Genomic DNA, 21,233 nt, shown 5'->3' with positions numbered 1-21,233 from the left:
GAGGATACCTGAGGAGTGGAGATGAAGTGTGCTGGTTCCTGTTTTTAAGTATAAGGGTAATGTGTAGAGCTGCAGTAACTACAGAGGCATAAAGTTGATCAACCACAGCATGAAGTTATGGGAAAGGGTATTAGAAGCTAGGCTTAGAAAAGATGTGAAGATCTTTGAGCAGCAATATGATTTCATGCCCAGAAAGAACACTACAGGTGCAGTGTTTGCTCTGAGAGTACTGATGGAGAAGTATAGAGAAGGCCAGAAGGAGTTACTTGTGTGTTTTTGCATTTAGAGAAGTCTTATGACAGGGTGCCAAGAGAAGAGTTGTGGTACTGTATGAGGAAGTCTGGAGTAGCAGACAAGTATGTGAGGGTAGTGCAAGACATGTACAAGGATAGTGTCACGGCGATGAGATGCGCAGTAAGAATGACAGATTCATTCAAGGTAGAGATGGGATTACACCAAGGATGAGCTCTAAGTCCTTTCTTGTTCACAATCGTGATGGAAAGGTTGACAGATGGACAGACAGATGGACAGACAGGAGTCTCCATGGACTGTGATGTTTGCAGATAACACTGTGATCTGTAATGAGAGTAGGGAACAGGTTGAATCTAGCCTGGAAATGTGGATATACGCTCTGGAGAGCAGAAGAATGAAAGTCAGGAGAAATACGGAGTACATGTGTGTGAATGAGAGGGAGCCCAGTGGAAAAGTGCAGTTACAAGGAGTAGAAGTGGTGAAAGTTGTTGTTGTTGTCCATTCGGCTGCTCCTGTTTTGTTTGGGGTCATACTAGGGGTGAACTGTCAAAAACTAATGGAGAGTGTGGTAGAGAGGTGAAGAATAGAGTTCAGGCAGGGTGGCGAAAGGTGCCAGGAGTGTTTTGTAATGGAAGAATATCACCAACAGTGAAGGGGAAAGTCTACAAGACAGTAGTGAGACCAGCTATGTTGTACAGCTTAGGCACTAACAAAAAGACAAGAGGCAGAGCTGGAGGATGGACAGGATTAGGAATGAACATATTAGAGGGACAGTTAAGTGGGATGGTTTGGAGACAAAGTTAGAGAGGCGAGATTGAGATGACTTGGACATGTGCAGATGAGAGACCCAGGGTATATAAGGAGAGGGATGCTGAGGATGGAGCCACCTGGCAGGAGGAGAATAGGGAGCCCAAAGAGGAGGTTTAAGGATGTCCTGAGGGAGGACATGCAGGTGGTTGTGTGACAGAGGAAGATACAGAGGACAAGGTGAGATGGAAATGGTTGATGGTCAGGGAAGGTGATGGTCTAGTGGTTAAACATTGGGCTTGAGACCAGAGGATCCTTGGTTCAAATCCCAGCCTGCCCAGAAAAAATCACTAAGGGCCCTTGGATAAGGTCCTTAATCCCGTAGTTGCTCCTGGTGTGTAGTGAGCACCTTGTATGGCAGCACCCTGACATCGGGTGAATGTGAGGCATTATTTTAAAGCTCTTTGAGCGTCTGATGCAGATCGAAAAGTGCTATATAAATGCAGTCCATTGACCATTTGATTTTCTGTGGCGACTGCTAACTGGAGTAGCCGAAAGAAGAAGACAGCTTTATTCCAAAATGTATGAGATTATTTTTTTCTCCTCAAAATTCTACACACAATAGCCCACAATGACAATGTGAAAACGTTTTTTTTTTAGATTTTTGCAAAGAAAAAAAAGGAGAAGAAATCCCATGTACATAAATATTCACAGCCTTTGCCATGAAGCTCAGAATTGAGCTCAGTTGCATCCTGTTTCCACTGACCATCCTTGAGATGTTTCTACAGCTTAACTGGAGTCCACCTGGGGTAACCTCAGTTGATTGGACATGATTTGGAAAGACACACACCTGTCTACATACAACCCCAATTCCAGTGAAGTTGGGATGGCGTGTAAAATGTAAATTAAAAACAGAATACAATGATTTGAAAATCCTTTTCAACCTATATTCAATTGAATACACCACAACGACAAGACATTTAATGTTCAAACTAATGCAAATATTTGCTCATTTTGAAATGGATGCCTGCAACACATTTGCCTGCAACACATTTCAAAAAAGTTCAGATGGGGCAACAAAAGACTGGGAAAGTTGATGAATGCTCAAAGAGCACCTAATTGGAAACAGGTGTCATGACTGGGTATAAATTGAGCATCCCCAAAAGGCTCAGCCATTCACAAGCAAAGATGGGGTGAGGATCACCACTTTGTGAACAACTGCGTGAAAAAACAGACCAACAGTTTAAGAACAATGTTTCTCAATGTTCAATTGTAAGGAATTTAAGGATTCCATCATCTACAGTCCATAATATAATCAGAAGATTCAGACAATCTGGAGAACTTTCTACACGTAAGCGGCAAGGCCGAAAACAAACACTTCGGAGAACAACTGTCAGTTAACACAGTTTGTCACTACATCTACAAGTGCAAATTAAAACTCTACCATGCAAAGCAAAAGCCATACAGCAACAACATCCAGAAACGCCGCCGCCTTCTCTGGGCCCGAACTCATTTAAAATGGACAGAGGCAAAGTGGAAAAGTGTGCTGTGGTCTGATGAGTCCACATTTCAAATTGTTTTTGGAAATCATGGATGTTGTGTCCTCCAGATGAAAGAGGAAACAGACCATCCAGATTGTTACAAGCGCAAAGTTCAAAAGCCAGCATCTGTGATGGTATGGGGGGTGTGTGTGGATGACATGGGCACCTTACACATCTGTGATGGCACCATCAATGCTGAAAGGTACATCCACGATTTGGTGCAACACATGCTACCATCCAAGCAACGTCTTTTTCAAGGACGTCCATGCTTATTGCAGCAAGACAATGCCAAGCCACATTCTGCACGTGTTACAACAGTGTGGCTGTGTAGTTAAAGAGTGCGAGTACTAGATTGGCCTGCCTGCAGTCCAGACCTGTCACCCATTGAAAATGTGTGGCGCATTATGAAGCGCAGAATACGACAATGGAGACCCCGTCTTTTGAACAACTGAAGTTGTACATCAAGCAAGAATGGGAAATAATTCCACCTACAAAGCTTCAACAATTAGTGTCCTCAGTTCCTAAACGCTTATTGAGTGTTGTTAGAAGGAAAGGTGATGTAACACAGTGGTAAACATACCACTGTCCCAGCTTTTTTTGAAATGTTTTGCAGGCATCCATTTCAAAATGAGCAAATATATGCACAAAAACAATAAAGGTTATCAGTTTGAACATTAAATATCTTGTCTTTGTGGTGTATTCAACTGAATATAGGTTGAAGAGGATTTGCAAATCATTGTGTTGTGTTTTTATTTACATTTTACACAACATCCCAACTTCATTGGAATTGGAGTTGTATAAGGTCCCACCGTTGACAGTGCTTGTCAGAGCACAAACCAAGCATGAAGTCAAAGAAATTGTCTGAGACAGGATTGTCTCGAAGCACAAATCCTGGGAAGGATACAGAAACATTTTTGCTGCTTTGAAGGCTCCAATGAGCACAGTGGCCTCCATCATCCGTAAATGGACTCTTCCTGGAGCTGGCCATCCGTCTAAACTGAGTGATTCTGGTAGAAGGGCCTTAGTCAGGGAGGTGACCAAAGAACCCGATGGTCACTGTGTCAGTGCTCCGGCATTCACCTGAGAAGAGACCTTCCAGAAGGACAACCATCTCTGCAGCAATCCACCAATCAGGCCTATATGGTAGAGTGGCCAGATGGAAGCCACTCTTTAGTAAAAGGCACATGGCAGCCCACCTGGAATTTGCCAAAAGGCACCTGAAGGAATCTCAGACCATGCCAGTGATGCCTGGCATTCACTGGCATGAATGCTAGGCATCATGTTTGGTAGAAACTAGGCACCGTCAGTACAGTGAAGCATGGCGGTGGCAGCGTCATGCTGTGGGGATGTTTTTCAGTGGCAGGAACTGGGAGACTAGTCAGGATTGAGGGAAAGATGAATGCAGCAATGTACAAAAACATCCTGGATGAAAACCTGCTTTAGAGCATTCTTGACCTCAGAATGGGGAGACGGTTCATCCTTCATCAGGACAATGACCGGAAGCACACAGCCAAGATATCAAAGGAGTGGCTTAAGGACAACTCTGTGAATATCCTTGAGTGGCCCAGCCAGAGCTGAATTCGACTGAACATCTCTGGAGAGATCTGAAAATGACTGTGCACTGATGCTCCGTATCCAACCTGATGGAGCTTGAGAGGTGCTGCAAAGAGGAATGGGCAAAACTGTCCAAAAATAGGTGCAACAAGGTTGTGGCAGCATATTCAAGACGACTTGAGGCTGTAATTTCTGCCAAAGGTGCATCAACAATGTATTGAACAAAAGGTGTGAATACTTACTATAATACTATGTACTTGTGATTTCTTAGTTTTTTATTTTTAATAAATTTGCAAAAAAAAAAAAAAAAAAAAACCAACAAAAAAAACTGTTTTCATGTTGCCATTATGGGTTGCTGTGAGTAGAATTTTGAGGTAAAAAAATGAATTTACTACATTTTTTGGAATAAGGTTGTAACATAAAATGTGGAAAAAGTGAAGCACTGTGAATACTTTACGGATGCACTATAACATCAGAAAAGTATCAGTCAAAATTGTAGTTAAAGGTTAGGATGATTCCATGGTTCTCGACCAGAAAAAGGTGCTTTGCCCTCTTCAGGTCGGTGGAGTGTCCTTGCCTCAAGTGGAGGAGTTTAAGTATCTCGGGGTCTTGTTCACGAGTGAGGGACGGATGGAGCGTGAGATTGATAGACGGATCGGTGCAGCATCTGCAGTGATGCGGTCGCTGTATCGGACCGTTGTGGTGAAGAGAGAGCTGAGTAGGGGGGCAAAACTCTCGATTTACCGATCGATCTACATTCCGATCCTCACCTATGGTCATGAGATTTGGCTCATGACCGAAAGAACGAGATCGCGAGTACAGGCGGCCGAGATGAGTTTCCTCCGCAGGGTGGCTGGGCGCTCCCTTAGAGATAGGGTGAGGAGCTTGGTCACTCGGGAGGAGCTTGGAGTCGAGCCGCTGCTCCTCCACGTCAAAAGGAGTCAGTTGAGGTGGCTCGGGCATCTTTTCCGGATGCCCCCTCGACGCCTCGCTGGAGAGGTGTTCCGGGCACGTCCCATTGGGAGGAGGCCCCGGGGAAGACCCAGGACACGCTGGAGGGACTACATCTCTCGGCTGGCTTGGGAATGCCTTGGGGATCCCCCGGAGGAGCTGGGGGAGGTGTGTGTGGATCGGGAGGTCTGGGCGGCTTTGCTTGAGCTGCTGCCCCCGCAACCCGACTCCGGATAAAGCGGAAGAAAATGGATGGATGGATGGATGGATGTTAGGATGAGCCACAGATTTTCAGTTTTCAAAGTTGGCCATGATGTGATCACTTTTTGGAATAGTTGACCTACACTTAACGTTTTTATCAGGCGATGTTGGAAACAACAAAACTAATATGTAAAATGAGACAGAATGTGACCTTTTGATCTCTTAAAATTGGTCAAGGTTAGCCATCATTGAACTTATCCAAGGTTGGTGTCCCAAGAATGTTCCCTGTGAATTTGAAGACCCTGCCAGTAGTAGAACTGGACTTATGCTGAGCACAGACAGGTGGACGGACGGATGGAGGGACGCAAAGTCTTCACAATACCTGATGGCCATATTTTGGCCTCGGGTAAAAATGACTTATTTTAAAAAGCTGAAATTTTTTTCTGAAATGATTTTATTGCTGTCACAATGGTGTCTTTATTATGGCCAGCATTCACCACAGCTGTTCGTCATCTCTTCAGTATTCTGCTAGCAACAAAAATAAATCCCATTACGGATCCACCAAAACAAAAAGTATGTTAAATTACCCTGTTAAGAACAACAACAACATATCGACCGTTGTGAGAGGCAGGTGCTGGAACACTCAGTGAGAAAATGAATTGAAGCATTGTTTGTGGGGCTATGACATCATCATTTCAAAAATGTTCCGTGTCAGTTGTACACGTGAAAACGCAAAGGTGGAGTTTTGAATTTATCCATTCTGGGAGCCGTTTTCAAAAAGTAATGTTTTTTGGCCTGTTGGGAAGGTGTCGTAGCACGGACCCACAACAGGGGGTGCAAATGAACGGACAATGAATAAGCCAAAAAGTAACAATTTAATGTTGTGATAATACACAACTAAATTCACAGAATTTACACAGTCAATTGACACCAGGTGACGTGTGGGCAGGCTCGAAGATAGAAGACCCCCGACGAGAGAGAAGCCGCGTCCCACACGGCTTCCACCACCAACGGCCTGAAGAACACTGGAGCCGCCAAGTCCCGAGTCCCCAGGTGGCCTCTGTCTTCGGCTGTCGACCCTGGTACTGCTGGCAGAAAGCAGAGATAAGATGAGTGAGTGTGAGTCCGCACACTCAGTAATCCACAGTCTATACACAGTTAGGAGGGAGCACCTCCACCTCCAATCACACACTCGTGCAGCTCCTGGTTAACCACTTATCTGGGTTGGAGTGTGAGGCGAAGCCGTCGCTGTCACACCAAACGCCAATCCCGCAGACAAGGCAACACTCCAGGAAAACGGCTGCAACAGAAGTTCAGGTTATTACACACAAAGTGTCAGTCAGCAGAGAAATTACCTTTTCAGTAGTTGCGATTTCTCGGCGAGGAGGTGGAGTTGCAGTCCGGCTTTTATGGTGGTGATGATGATGATGAACGAGTGACAGCTGGTGCAGGGGATGAATGACAGCTGTCACTTCTTCAGGGTCTGGCGCCCTCTCATGCTTGGAGCCCGCACTCCAAGCAGGGCGCCCTCTGGTGGTGGTGGGCCAGCAGTACCTCCTCTTCAGCGGCCCACATAACATGGCCTCTGGAAATGGTGGTTCAGCGTGTGGACAAAAGGGTGATATGATACAAAACTTTTACAGATACGCCTGAACTCGTCTCTGTGTGGACCCACCTGAGTGTCTTGTCCAAGGACACAGGATTTGAACCCAATGGTCGGCCAACTCAGTTACCTGCTCCATATACCTGAGCAACAGTTAAGTAAAAAAACAAATAAAAATTTCTGTGACAGTCGCATTCGCAAATCTAATGTTTGAAGCAAGAATTAATATTTATGAAGTGGTTATAATATTTTGAAGGTTCTTGCTTTCATATTGTTAAATAATTAAATGTTTTATTCTCACAACATCCCATCTACTTGTAATCACTGTAAATTTTTAATTATCTCACAAATGTAACTCACAAACGCAAATATCATTGTTTTCATTTCAGTTTAGTTTTTTAAAGTCTCATTATGTTCTTTATTTTACAGTAATCAGTAACATCAGTCATCATAATCATCATGAACATAATTATATTATTATTTATTTACTATTTCAGATCTTTTGTTCGTGCTCATATCAGCTGTTTTGGGGTCTTGTTTGGACGACTTGAGCTCTGGCCGTTCTGTTCGGCACCAAAGACTGATTTGCATCAGCAAAGTCAAACAGGCATAATAGATATTTGGTGGAGGGGGCTTTTCAACAATACAGTATGCTAATAAAGAGAACACACTGTGTGCTAAGACAACAAGTAGCACAACAAAACGGGAAAGTGCTGATTCAGAACGCCTTCTTCAGTAAACCTGTTTCCGTGTGTGATCTGGATCAGAGCCAAATGTCAGTTTGGCCACAGAGGTGAGCGGATAATGCTGTAGGTCTTTGCTTGCGCAGGCCGCCTCTTAACTCCAAAGTCAGTGTGGTAGATCAGACCGTGGGAGTAAAAGTACCCGTGTTCGTAGCACCAACATGTAGCTGTCAGTCATATTCTCATTCATCCTCTCATCTACAGTGGATTCTTCTTAAAAAAAAAACTTTAGCAATGCAGGAGCTACAAGTGTGTAAAGTTCAGTGAAGTTGTGATATGGTGATTGTAGTGGACGCCACAGAAAATGTCTGAATTCAGTGGGGGAAAAAAAACCCCTCTTGTGCGAGTGCCATTATCATCATGAAATATGGCAGCGTGGTGAAAGCACGATGTTTAGTCCCTCAAGGGCCACACAACAGCCCCGTTATGTGACAAGGTAGAACAATCATTGGCCCAAATGACTCCCTGAAGATGTCTGCCTGGACCGTTATAGATCCACCACAATGTTTTACAATTGGCAAATAAACAGCTGACATGATTTTTCACAAATCAAGACACAAACGGAGGCCACCGGTTTGTGCCGTGTCAGTGAATGGTTTACCTCAACTTCAATATCATGTAGCACTGTTTAAACCATTGAAACATTCAGCTATATTACACAGAAAATAACTGTTGCAAACAAACATTTTTTCCACAGGAACTTGCCCATATTATGGACAATATAAACATTATTCCCGTTATATCCATGAAATATACACGTCTGTATGGAGGCGGTGCTGGAACAGGAGGAGATCCTGATGTCTACCTTGAAGTGACTAGAATTATATTATTTCCCATTTGACCTGGGAGCACCTTTGGACCTCTCAAAACAAACTGGGAATGGGCGGTGTGGCTAGGAAGAGGGACATTCATTAATTTATTTTCCATACCTGTTTACTCCAATTAAGGGTCATGGGGGTGGGGGTGGTGGTGGCTGGAGCCTATTCCATTGGTCACAGGTTGAGAGATGTGGTACACCACTGGACAGGTCACCAGCCTATCACAGGGCCACATATAGACAGGCAAACTCTGTGAATTTGTAGTCACCAATTCCAGCCCAGTCTCACGTTTTTTTTTTTTTTTTCATTCTCCCGTGACGAAATGAGTCAAATTTTCGTGACGGGGTGTTTTTTTAACTCACTATTCCTAACCCTACTCCTACCCCTGACCCTAACCTTAACCATAACCTAATTTTACTCTTTCCCCCCACCCTAACCATAACCCCCCCTCGCTTCACTTTTAATTTTGTGCAGCCATCACGGAATGAATTAGATTGAATTTGTGCTGCCATGACCAAAATGAGGCCCTTTTCTCATAATATCACGAACCAATAGATTAATGTATATTTCGTGCTGCTGAATCACGACTTGCCGTGAGACCAGGTTGCCAATTCACATAACCTACATGTCTGTGGAAGTGGGAGGAAAGAGGAAACCCACACAAAAACAGGAAAAACATGCAAACCCAACAAAGAAAGGACGAGATGGGAAGCAATCCCCGGACCTTCTAGCTGTGAAGCAACAGTACTAACCACTAGGACACTGTGCTGCCTGTAATGTAGCTTTTTAGCTAACTAATGTTAGGTAAGGTGAGTGTTAGCTTTAGCTAGGTAATGTCACTTAAACTGTAACTGAAGGCAAGAACTGCCTAACATTAGCATTCATCTATAGACACTTGACAGTATCTAATTCACAAGCTCTGAAGGCAATAAAGCGTATCAAACAAGCTTGATAGCTACTTACATTGCCCTACTACAGTATCCTTTAGCTTGCACCACACACCGGACCATAGGCTTATAGTATTAGCCATGACAGAGATGGGAGTGAGGCAGGCAAGCTAGATGTTCAACCAAAGTCCACTTTAGGGGTGTCTTATATTCTATTATGAGATTCAGACTCAGGGTTGCCACAGCAAATCTGAGGTGAATATGATATTTAAAATTGCAGCTAAGAAAGATATTTAAATGTTCTTAATCACCCAAAATGTTTTTTTTGTGTGTGTGTGTGTGTGTGTGTGTGTGTGTGTGTGTGTGTGTGTGTGTGTGTGTTTTACCTCTTTTTGGGTGGGTTGAAGTCTGAATTAGGTGGGTCTGACCCCAGTATTTAAATTAAATCATGGCTGTTCTCAAATGTACACACTTCTCTAAAAATTCTCTTGCCATTAAGCAAATTTTCCCCCTGTTTTAAATGTTTAGAACTGAAGTATGAGCTCCTGTTTGCTCTGTGAGACACACCAGCTTATTATTTTGTCCTATTTTCTTATTATTTTTTCCTTTCCATTGTTTCTCTTCAGGGGCAACATGGTGGTTTAGTGGTTAGCACTGTTGCCTCACAGCAAGAAGGTCACGGGAGTGATTCCCACCGAAGGTCACGGGAGTGATTCCCACCTGTGGCCTTTCTGTGTGGAGTTTGCATGTTCTCCTGTGTTTGTGTGGGTTCCCTCCGGGTGCTCCGGCTTCCTCCTGGGTGATTCTATGGTAACGGAATTATGACGAAGGGAAAATCTGGCCATATTTTAGCTCCCCATTAAAAATGTGCTCAGATTGTAATTCCGTTACCATAGAATCGCCCTCCTACATCCAAAGACACGCAGGTTAGGTGAATTGGAAACTTTAAATTGTCTGTAGGTGTGCGTGTGTGAGTGTGACTGTGTTTGTTTGTCTATATGTGGCCCTGCGACAGACTGGCGTCCTGTCCAGGCTATATCCCCTCCCCATGACCCTTAGTTGGAGTAAGTAAGTATAGAAAATGGATGGATGGATGTCTTTCTTCAGTGTTTGTATGGTACATGTATTTATAGCACAAGCTTTAATATTGGCTTTTAAGACACCTCTACAGCTAATAGAGGTGAAAAACTGTACTAGCTCTGTAACTGAAATGCTGTAGAATATAATCCCTTTGAATGTTAATGAACCTTGCTACCTCAGTACCTGGAAAAAAAAATCCTAATCAATTATGGGCAGCTGCTCAGCTTTAGTGTGAATATCTAGATAAGCAGTGAGTGAAATGTCGTGGAATATGTTCTTGCAGCATTTGATCCAAGGTCATCATTGGGACACAAAAGGCTTTTGGGTGGGGAGGGATGATGATTTAACCACTGAGCTATGTGTGGACAGTTGCGTGTTTCACCATACGGGACTTTGTGTTATCAAGAAGCACCTGCGTTTGTTTCAGTTCTATGCTGCAAAAATGATTTGTTCCAGATGTGTTCTTGCTGACATATCAGGAGTGACATCACAAGTGTTTGGGGCTAATTTATGCGGCTCACACAGAAAAATGCATTTAAAAACTCTCAGTAGCTCCTCTACAGTCCGTGTACTGGATATATACGCTGGCGTTGGTATATAATCAGTGTGTTATGGGCTCCACTTGATTCTTAATGCTGGGAACAGCTTTGCTGCAGGAAGAAACTGTTTGCGTATGGAGAGCAACAGTATCTCTGCCATGCCCCAGAGCAATGCCGAGGGTCTGGATGTGCTGCCTTCCTATTGCTATCAACGTCATCATCCTCACTGACTGGCCTTATAACAAATTACCTTATAGTAACGGTCTGAAAGTAAGTTAGTGTCTGTACAGGTCATAGGGTTCAAACACATTCTCATAAGTTGTACCGGGGACGCTGAGGAGTGTGATCCCCCTATAGTTGGAACACACCCTCCGGTCCCCCTTCTTAAACAGAGGGACCACCACCCCGGTCTGCCAATCCAGAGGCACTGTCCCCGATCGCCACGCGATGTTGCAGAGGCGTGTCAGCCAAGACAGCCTCACAACATCCAGAGACTTAAGGTACTCAGGATGGATTTCATCCACCCCAGGAGCCTTGCCACCGAGGAGCTTTCTAACCACCTTGGTGACTTCGGCCTGGGTAATGGATGAGTCCGCATCTGAGTCCCCAGTCTCTGCTTCCTCTTCGGAAGACGTGACGATGGGATTGAGGAGATCCTCGAAGTACTCCTTCCACCGCCCAACAACATCCCCAGTCAGGGTCAACAGCTCCCCACCTGCTGGTGGAGAGCTGCTTCCGCCTCCTGTGGCGTCGGACGGTTTGCCAGAATCTCTTCGAGGCCAACCGATAGTCCTCCTCCATAGCCTCCCCGAACTCCTCCCAGACCCGAGTTTTTGCCTCTGCGACCGCACGGGCTGCGGCACGCTTGGCCTGCCGGTACCTGTCAGCTGCCTCTGGGGTCCCACCCACCAACAAAAATAAGTAGGACTCCTTCTTCAGCTTGATGGCATCCCTTACTTCCGGTGTCCATCACTGGGTTTGGGGATTGCCGCCGTGACAGGGACCAGAGACCTTGCGACCACAGCTACGAGCAGCCATGTCGACAATGGAGGTGGAGAACATGGTCCACTCAGACTCCATGTCTCCAACCTCCCCCGGGATCTGGGAGAAGCTCTCCTGGAGGTGAGAGTTGAAGACCTTGCTGACATAGGGTTCCGCCAGTCGTTCCCAGCAGACCCTCATGATACGCTTGGGCCTGCCAGGTCTGACCAACTTCCTACCCTCCCAGCGGATCCAACTCACCACCAGGTGGTGATCAGTCGACAGCTCTGCCCCTCTCTTCACTCGAGTGTCCGAGACACGTGGCCGAAGGTCAGATGATACGACTACAAAGTCGATCATCGATCTCCGGCTCAGGGTGTCCTGGTGCCATGTGCACTTATGGACACCCTTGTGCTCGAACATGGTGTTCGTGATGGACAAACTGTGACTAGCACAGAAGTCCAACAACTGAACACCACTCGGGTTCAGATCGGGGAGGCCGTGCTTCCCGATCACCCCCCTCCAGGTCTCACTGTCGCCACCCACGTGGGCGTTGAAATTCCCCAGGAGAACAATGGAGTCCCCAGTCGGAGCGCTATCTAGTACCCCTCCCAGGGACTCCAGGAAGGTCGGGTACTCTGCACTGCTGCTCGGCCCGTAGGCTGAGACAACGGTGAGAGACTGGTCCCCGACCCGAAGGCGTAGGGACGCGACTCTCGTTCACCGGAGTGAACTCCAACACTTGGCGACTGAGCTGGGGAGCAATAAGCAATGCGACCCCAGCTCTCCACCTCTCCCCGTGGGCGACGCCAGAAAAATGAAGCGTCCAGCCCCTCTCCAGGAGTTGGGTACCAGAGCCCAAGCTGCGCGTGGAGGTGAGCCCGACTATCTCTAGTCGGTATCTCTCAACCTCCCGCACAAGCTCAGGCTCCTTCCCCCCTAGCGAGGTGACATTCCACGTCCCAACAGCCAGGGGCTGTGAGCATGGACCGGGCCGCCGGTCCATCCGCCCTCGACCGCCACCCAATCCTCTCTGCACCCGACCCCCATGGCCCCCTTTGCAGGTGGTGAACCCACAGGAGGGCGGGCCCATGTCACTCTTTCGGACTGAGCCCGGCTGGGCTCCATGGGCTAAGGCCCGACCACCAGGTTCTCGCGCGTGAGCCCCAACCCCAGGCCTGGCTCCAGGGTGGGACCCCGGCTCCGCCATACCGGGCAACGTCACGGCCCTTGATCTTTTACTGGTCATGGAGGTTCTGAACTGCCCTTAGTCTGACCCGTCACCTATGACCTGTTTGCCTTGGGAGACCCTACAGGGAGCACAAAGCCCCCGACAACATAGCTCCTAGGATCATCCGGGTACGCAAACTCCCCCACCACGATAAGGTGGCAGCTTGAGGGGGAGTTACCTTGTTTTTTTTCTGTTTAGGTGTTAATGATGGCTTTCGTTTAGCTTTTCTGTATGTAAAACATGTCCCGTGAGGCTTCATCACGTCGTTGCTTTGCACCATGCGGCACCACCGCGACGCGCGGAATTCCTCCGCACGTCTGTCTCAATGTGCCGAAAAAGTGCTGATGTCCACGTCTTTTCACAATTCCTGTGCTAGCCAGATGACATCCCCGATAAAACACAGCGTCCAGTTTGGAAATGAACGGCACATTCCACTGTTACAGGAGATTTTGTCATGGAAAGAGGAGAGGAGGCTTCGCGCATCGCAGCGGTGCTGCATGGCGCAAAGCAACGCCGTGATGAAGCCTCACGGGACATGTTCTGGCATGTCCAGGCACATCCACAATTTGTCGGATAATCACTCGATGGAAAAACCACCGACAGCTGTCTGAACGCCATCTCAGAGCCGTCCTGTGAGACCAAAACGGAGGTGGTTTTGTCTCGCTCCAGTAGTGAATCCATCGTGACGGGCGAAGCCTCCGCTCGGCTTTCCATGACAAATCTCTTGTTAAATCGAAATCTGCCGGAAAATGGTTGATGTCCAGCTATTGTGATAACCAGAGAAATGGCACACGATGGTCACGGATCCAGACAGCCATCCGTTTAGAAATGAAATGGTCGTTCAGCCTGTCGATGGTGGCTTCGGAGCGCGGTGCGCCCCACAGCCGCTGGGGGCCATCCTTAAAGCGACAGTAACACTCCTTATTCTCTACCAAGCCCGTAACATTTTCACCGAAAGGCCAGATAAATTTTTCTAATGGTTTCCAGCTGCCAGTCCTCTAACAGTTTCTGAAAAAATTCTGATGGAAAAAAAAGCCCAAATCATTCCGCCATTTCCCGGAAATGAAACAACGACGAGGGGGCTGGACCACTCCTCACTCAAAGCCTGCTCACAGGCGAATAACGCAACCGACAGGCGTGGAAAAACTCACGCATGCGCACGAAGGTTCAAGCTTGTCTGACACAATCATACGTGATTCAATCCATATGGTTTTGAAAAAATAATAAGGTCGGATACTTTTCTAATAGACCTCGTATAGGCCCAACACCATAGTAGGAGAAACATGTCCGTATCATGATGCCTACACAACCATGCTTCACTGTCTTCACTGTGAACTGTGGCTTGAATTCAGAGTTTGGGGGTCATCTCACAAACTGTCTGTGGCCCTTGGACCCAAAAATAACAATTTTACTCTTATCAGTCCACAAAATATTCCTCCATTTCTCTTTAGGCCAGTTGATGTGTTCTTTGGCAATTTATAACCTCTTCTGCACGTCTTTTATTTAACAGAGGGACTTTGCAGGGGATTCTTGCAAATAAATTAGCTTCACACAGGCGTCTTCTAACTGTCACAGCACTTACAGGTAACTCCAGACTGTCTTTAATCATCCTGGAGCTGATCAGTGGGTGAGCCTTTGCCATTCTGGTTATTCTTCTATCCATTTTGGTGGTTGTTTTCCGTTTTCTTCCACGCATCTCTGGTATTTTTTGTCCATTTTAAAGCATTGGAGATCATTGTAGATGAACAACCTATAATTTTTTGCACCTGCGTATAGTTTTTCCCCTCTCCGAACAACTTTTTAATTAAACTACGCTGTTCTTCTGAACAATGTCTTGAACGTCCCATTTTCCTCAGGCTTTCAAAGAGAAAAGCATGTTCAACAGGTCCTGGCTTCATCCTTAAATAGGGGACACCTGATTCACACCTGTTTGTTCCACAAATTGATGAACTCACTGACTGAATGCCACACTACCATTATTGTGAACACCCCTTTTCTACTTTTTTCACTTATAGCCCAATTTCATAGCCTTAAGAGTGTGCATATCATCAATCAATCAATCAATCAATCAATCAATCAATCAATCAATTTTATTTATATAGCGCCAAATCACAACAAACAGTTGCCCCAAGGCGCTTTATATTGTAAGGCAAGGCCATACAATTACGTAAAAACCCCAACGGTCAAAACGACCCCCTGTGAGCAAGCACTTGGTGACAGTGGGAAGGAAAAACTCCCTTTTAACAGGAAGAAACCTCCAGCAGAACCAGGCTCAGGGAGGGGCAGTCTTCTGCTGGGACTGGTTGGGGCTGAGGGAGAGAACCAGGAAAAAGACATGCTGTGGAGGGGAGCAGAGATCAATCACTAATGATTAAATGCAGAGTGGTGCATACAGAGCAAAAGGAGAAAGAAACACTCAGTGCATCATGGGAACCCCCCAGCAGTCTAAGTCTATAGCAGCATAACTAAGGGATGGTTCAGGGTCATCTGATCCAGCCCTAACTATAAGCTTTAGCAAAAAGGAAAGTTTTAAGCCTAATCTTAAAAGTAGAGAGGGTGTCTGTCTCCCTGATCTGAATTGGGAGCTGGTTCCACAGGAGAGGAGCCTGAAAGCTGAAGGCTCTGCCTCCCATTCTACTCTTACAAACCCTAGGAACTACAAGTAAGCCTGCAGTCTGAGAGCGAAGCGCTCTATTGGGGTGATATGGTACTATGAGGTCCCTAAGATAAGATGGGACCTGATTATTCAAAACCTTATACGTAAGAAGAAGAATTTTAAATTCTATTCTAGAAATAACAGGAAGCCAATGAAGAGAGGCCAATATGGGTGAGATATGCTCTCTCCTTCTAGTCCCCGTTAGTACTCTAGCTGCAGCATTTTGAATTAACTGAAGGCTTTTCAGGGAACTTTTAGGACAACCTGATAATAATGAATTACAATAGTCCAGCCTAGAGGAAATAAATGCATGAATTAGTTTTTCAGCATCACTCTGAGACAAGACCTTTCTAATTTTAGAGATATTGCGTAAATGCAAAAAAGCAGTCCTACATATTTGTTTAATATGCGCATTGAATGACATATCCTGATCAAAAATGACTCCAAGATTTCTCACAGTATTACTAGAGGTCAGGGTAATGCCATCCAGAGTAAGGATCTGGTTAGACACCATGTTTCTAAGATTTGTGGGGCCAAGTACAATAACTTCAGTTTTATCTGAGTTTAAAAGCAGGAAATTAGAGGTCATCCATGTCTTTATGTCTGTAAGACAATCCTGCAGTTTAGCTAATTGGTGTGTGTCCTCTGGCTTCATGGATAGATAAAGCTGGGTATCATCTGCGTAACAATGAAAATTTAAGCAATGCCGTCTAATAATACTGCCTAAGGGAAGCATGTATAAAGTGAATAAATTGGTCCTAGCACAGAACCTTGTGGAACTCCATAATTAACCTTAGTCTGTGAAGAAGATTCCCCATTTACATGAACAAATTGTAATCTATTAGATAAATATGAATCAAACCACCGCAGTGCAGTGCCTTTAATACCTATGGCATGCTCTAATCTCTGTAATAAAATTTTTATGGTCAACAGTATCAAAAGCAGCACTGAGGTCTAACAGAACAAGCACAGAGATGAGTCCACTGTCTGAGGCCATAAGAAGATCATTTGTAACCTTCACTAATGCTGTTTCTGTACTATAATGAATTCTAAAACCTGACTGAAACTCTTCAAATAGACCATTCCTCTGCAGATGATCAGTTAGCTGTTTTACAACTACCCTTTCAAGAATTTTTGAGAGAAAAGGAAGGTGGAGATTGGCCTATAATTAGCTAAGATAGCTGGGTCAAGTGATGGCTTTTTAAGTAATGGTTTAATTACTGCCACCTTTAAAGCCTGTGGTACATAGCCAACTAATAAAGATAGATTGATCATATTTAAGATCGAAGCATTAAATAATGGTAGGGCTTCCTTGAGCAGCCTGGTAGGAATGGGGTCTAATAGACATGTTGATGGTTTGGATGAAGTAACTAATGAAAATAACTCAGACAGAACAATCGGAGAGAAAGAGTCTAACCAAATACTGGCATCACTGAAAGCAGCCAAAGATAACGATACGTCTTTGGGATGGTTATGAGTAATTTTTTCTCTAATAGTTAAAATTTTATTAGCAAAGAAAGACATGAAGTCATTACTAGTTAAAGTTAAAGGAATACTCGGCTCAATAGAGCTCTGACTCTTTGTCAGCCTGGCTACAGTGCTGAAAAGAAACCTGGGGTTGTTCTTATTTTCTTCAATTAGTGATGAGTAGTAAGATGTCCTAGCTTTATAGAGGGCTTTTTTATAGAGCAACAGACTCTTTTTCCAGGCTAAGTGAAGATCTTCTAAATTAGTGAGACGCCATTTCCTCTCCAACTTACGGGTTATCTGCTTTAAGCTGCGAGTTTGTGAGTTATACCACTTCTGATTTAAAGCTCTCTTTTTCAGAGGAGCTACAGCATCCAAAGTTGTCTTCAGTGAGGATGTAAAACTATTGATGAGATACTCTATCCCACTTACAGAGTTTAGGTAGCTACTCTGCACTGTGTTAGTATATGGCATTAGAGAACATAAAGAAGGAATCATATCCTTATACCTAGTTACAGTGCTTTCTGAAAGACTTCTAGTGTAATGAAACTTATTCCCCACTGCTGGGTAGTCCATCAGAGTAAATGTAAATGTTATTAAGAAATGATCAGACAGAAGGGAGTTTTCAGGGAATACTGTTAAGTCTTCAATTTCCATACCATAAGTCAGAACAAGATCTAAGATATGATTAAAGTGGTGGGTGGACTCATTTACATTTTGAGCAAAGCCAATTGAGTCTAATAATAGATTAAATGCAGTGTTTGAGGCTGTCATTCTCAGCATCTGTGTGGATGTTAAAATCGCCCACTATAATTATCTTATCTGAGCTAAGCACTAAGTCAGACAAAAGGTCTGAAAATTCACAGAGAAACTCACAGTAACGACCAGGTGGACGATAGATAATAACAAATAAAAGTGTTTTTTGGGACTTCCAATTTGGATGGACAAGACTAAGAGTCAAGCTTTCAAATGAATTAAAGCTCTGTCTGGGTTTTTGATTAATTAATAAGCTGGAATGGAAGATTGCTGCTAATCCTCCGCCTCGGCCCGTGCTACGAGCATTCTGGCAGTTAGTGTGACTCGGGGGTGTTGACTCATTTAAACTAACATATTCATCCTGCTGTAACCAGGTTTCTGTAAGGCAGAATAAATCAATATGTTGATCAATTATTATATCATTTACTAACAGGGACTTAGAAGAGAGAGACCTAATGTTTAATAGACCACATTTAACTGACCAAGCATATCATGAATGCTTGGTCTTGTTGGATTTGTGAGAATCTACTGAATCTAATGGTACCTTGTTTCCCATGTAACAATAAGAAATATACTCAAAACCTGGATTAATCTTTTTAGTCACATAGCACTACTATTATTCTGAACACTACTGTATTTTCTGGTCTATGCAGTAAGATCCCATGAATGCAGTTCAATGTTTTTGTATTATTGCTCAGCCATGATGATTTTGCCTTTGGTTCCTCAGACTTTGAGATTGATAGTTACCTAAGAAGACCTTATGCAGTCATGTGGTCCATGGGCAGATGTGCTTGGAGATGGAATAAAGGTCTATGTCTTTAGGGTCCTGGTGCTTCCTGCCTTACTGTGTGATTGTGCAGTCTGGTCACTAACTATTGACCTAAAGCTCCTTTCACACCAGGCTTGCATACAGTTGTGCTGTGATGCGTATGGAGTATGTTGGAAAATTGCACAGATTTGGCTGGTGTGTGATGTCACATGGTTGCATTTCTTGTCTTGCTTACAGTTGCATGTTATTGCTTACTGTCAAGTCTGTAGCCCTCGCTGCTATTTCTCTGCCTCTCACAGTCCACTCCTGCCTACTTTTTGTTTTTGCTTTTTGGAATTGTGGAAATGTGCTGCGTTCTCAAAATGGTAAAAGAAAAGCAGAGAGAGAGAGAGAGAGAGAGAGAGAGAGAGAGAGAGAGAGACCTTGCACGCAGAGGTGAGAAGCTTAGCTCCATGACGTGACTGCCTGGACATGCAGATGGATTTGATACATTAGAAAAAGTCAGAATATATTATTTCCAGGAGTTAATGGACTTTATTAACGCGCCACAATCGTGAAGGTGAAGGTGAAAGTGCCACGGAACGGAAGCTGGCAATCACGCACACTTTCCGTCCATGAGGAGTGGACGGTGGACATGTCCTCTTGCTGGCCATCCATCTGTGAGGAGCTATAGTGGACATGGACATGTCCTTTTGCGGGGAATCGGTCCGTAAGCAGGAGTTAATGGATTTATTTAACTTGCCACAATCTTGAGAAACCTTGGAAGTGGAAGAAAGCTGCAAAGGTGCAAATGATCTGTCCCTGAGAAGTAGATGGTGGATGTGGGCATGTCGTTTTGCTAGCGATCTGTCCATGAGTAGTGGATGTAGACATGTCCTCTGAACGTGCCTCTTCTTCTTCCGTGGTTTTGAAGCTTCACTGCCAGCAAAGTCCAGTGGGATGGATAAAATCTATCAATGTGGCACGTATTGATAAAAAACCTAAGAGGATTTTTCGCCCTGCCATAGGGTTGTGTAAAATTGCAGAGGCTTGGCGTACAATAGCGCAGTGCTGTGTAGATTTACGTACAGTAGTGGAGTGTTGATTCAGACATACCATCACTAGTTGAATGTTTATCAAATTTCAAACGGAGTAAAGCCGTTTTTCACTTTCATGGATATGCATCATGGAAGGACACAGCCTATAAACGTGACAAATCGGCATTTGAAGATCACAGTTGCCAATGAATGTGATTTAGTGCATGGTCTGATGATGCTTAGATTATGCAGTCTGTGCAAAAACATAACCGTAGGCACAGTAGCATTCCTGGAAACATAACACAACCCGAGTATATCCAGAAAACCTCCTGCAGATGTTACAATATGCATAATACCTTTTTGAGCTCCAAAGAAATCCAAGGCATGACCAAAGTATGTTGAAGGTCATAATGGAAAAAAAGGGTCATTTTCAAACATCCTGAAAATTTAGTTACATTTATCACAAGAACACAGCACATTGACAGAACATCCCAATTCACCATGGACACTGTTCTAGACCATCTAAGGTTTTCCAAGGCAAGGACAAGGTTTCAAACCATGTTCATGAACATGAGAAGGGGCCTTAACACATAAACACCAGTGATCCATCACATTACCTAAATGAATTAAGTTACTTAATTTAATTAAGAGTACAGATTGAAAAAATCATGAAAGTAGTGTTTTGTTTGCACCAAAAGAACTCTTCTTAAGCATTCTAAATGTATATTGAAGTTTTGCAGTTAATTTTTAGTGGAAATTCCTAGACAAAAGCATTATTTGGTTATTCGGTCTTGCAGTGGAAACTAGGTTATTGTCTGTGATGCCCCAGAGCAAAGCGGAGAGCGAACAACATGCCTTCTGCCTACAGTAATATCAACATGCTGCTGAGTATCTGGGTTTAGAGCGTGCACATTTTAGCACTTCACACATTACACCACGTAGGTTGTTTCACTTAATTAGCCTGTCTTCTTCAGAGCCAACGTGAGACTCCTCACACATACCCAGACTGTCAAAGATAATGTGGTGAACATCAATTTTTTTCTCCACCCCAAAGCAGTGCAGAAACAAGCACCTTAAAAATGCAAAATCTTACCAATTATATTTGTCTAATTTTTAGTCAGAGTATCTAATCTGCACTTATAACACAAAAGTGAGTAAAATGTCAGTGGGTATAAAAGGACTTGTTCTGAGATAATGCAGCTTATAAATCTTAAGTGAAAGAGTCTTGGAAACATCTGAGTTATATCTGAGATGAAACAAACCTTTGACTCATCATTGTAATGTTTTAAAAAGATGCAACTCTTCCTAATAACAGTACAGTAATACTTAAAATGGGTTTTCTCAGCTACTTGGAAGATCTTATTTCATCATATCTTAAAGTCAATTTTCACCACTGGCATTTTTACCCAAGGCCAAATTATGGCCATTGGGTATTGCAAAG

General features: G+C 44.2%; 1 protein-coding gene and 1 long non-coding RNA gene across 2 annotated transcripts in view; both read left to right on the top strand.

The window, feature by feature from the left end:
- LOC117528025 (glutamate receptor ionotropic, NMDA 2B-like) overlaps positions 1-21,233 on the top strand; it is a 378,003-nt gene that overhangs the window by 140,234 nt on the left and 216,536 nt on the right. The gene's annotated exons all lie outside the window — the stretch shown is intronic.
- Positions 1,045-12,973, top strand: LOC117528027. The gene is made up of 3 exons (XR_004565657.1): positions 1,045-1,260; positions 3,078-3,081; positions 12,962-12,973. It is a non-coding gene; the product is annotated as an uncharacterized LOC117528027 (long non-coding RNA).

This window comes from Thalassophryne amazonica, chromosome 16 (genome assembly GCF_902500255.1).
Source record: "Thalassophryne amazonica chromosome 16, fThaAma1.1, whole genome shotgun sequence".
In the NCBI taxonomy this organism is placed as follows: domain Eukaryota; kingdom Metazoa; phylum Chordata; class Actinopteri; order Batrachoidiformes; family Batrachoididae; genus Thalassophryne; species Thalassophryne amazonica.
This window is presented reverse-complemented; position numbering and strand designations above follow the sequence as displayed.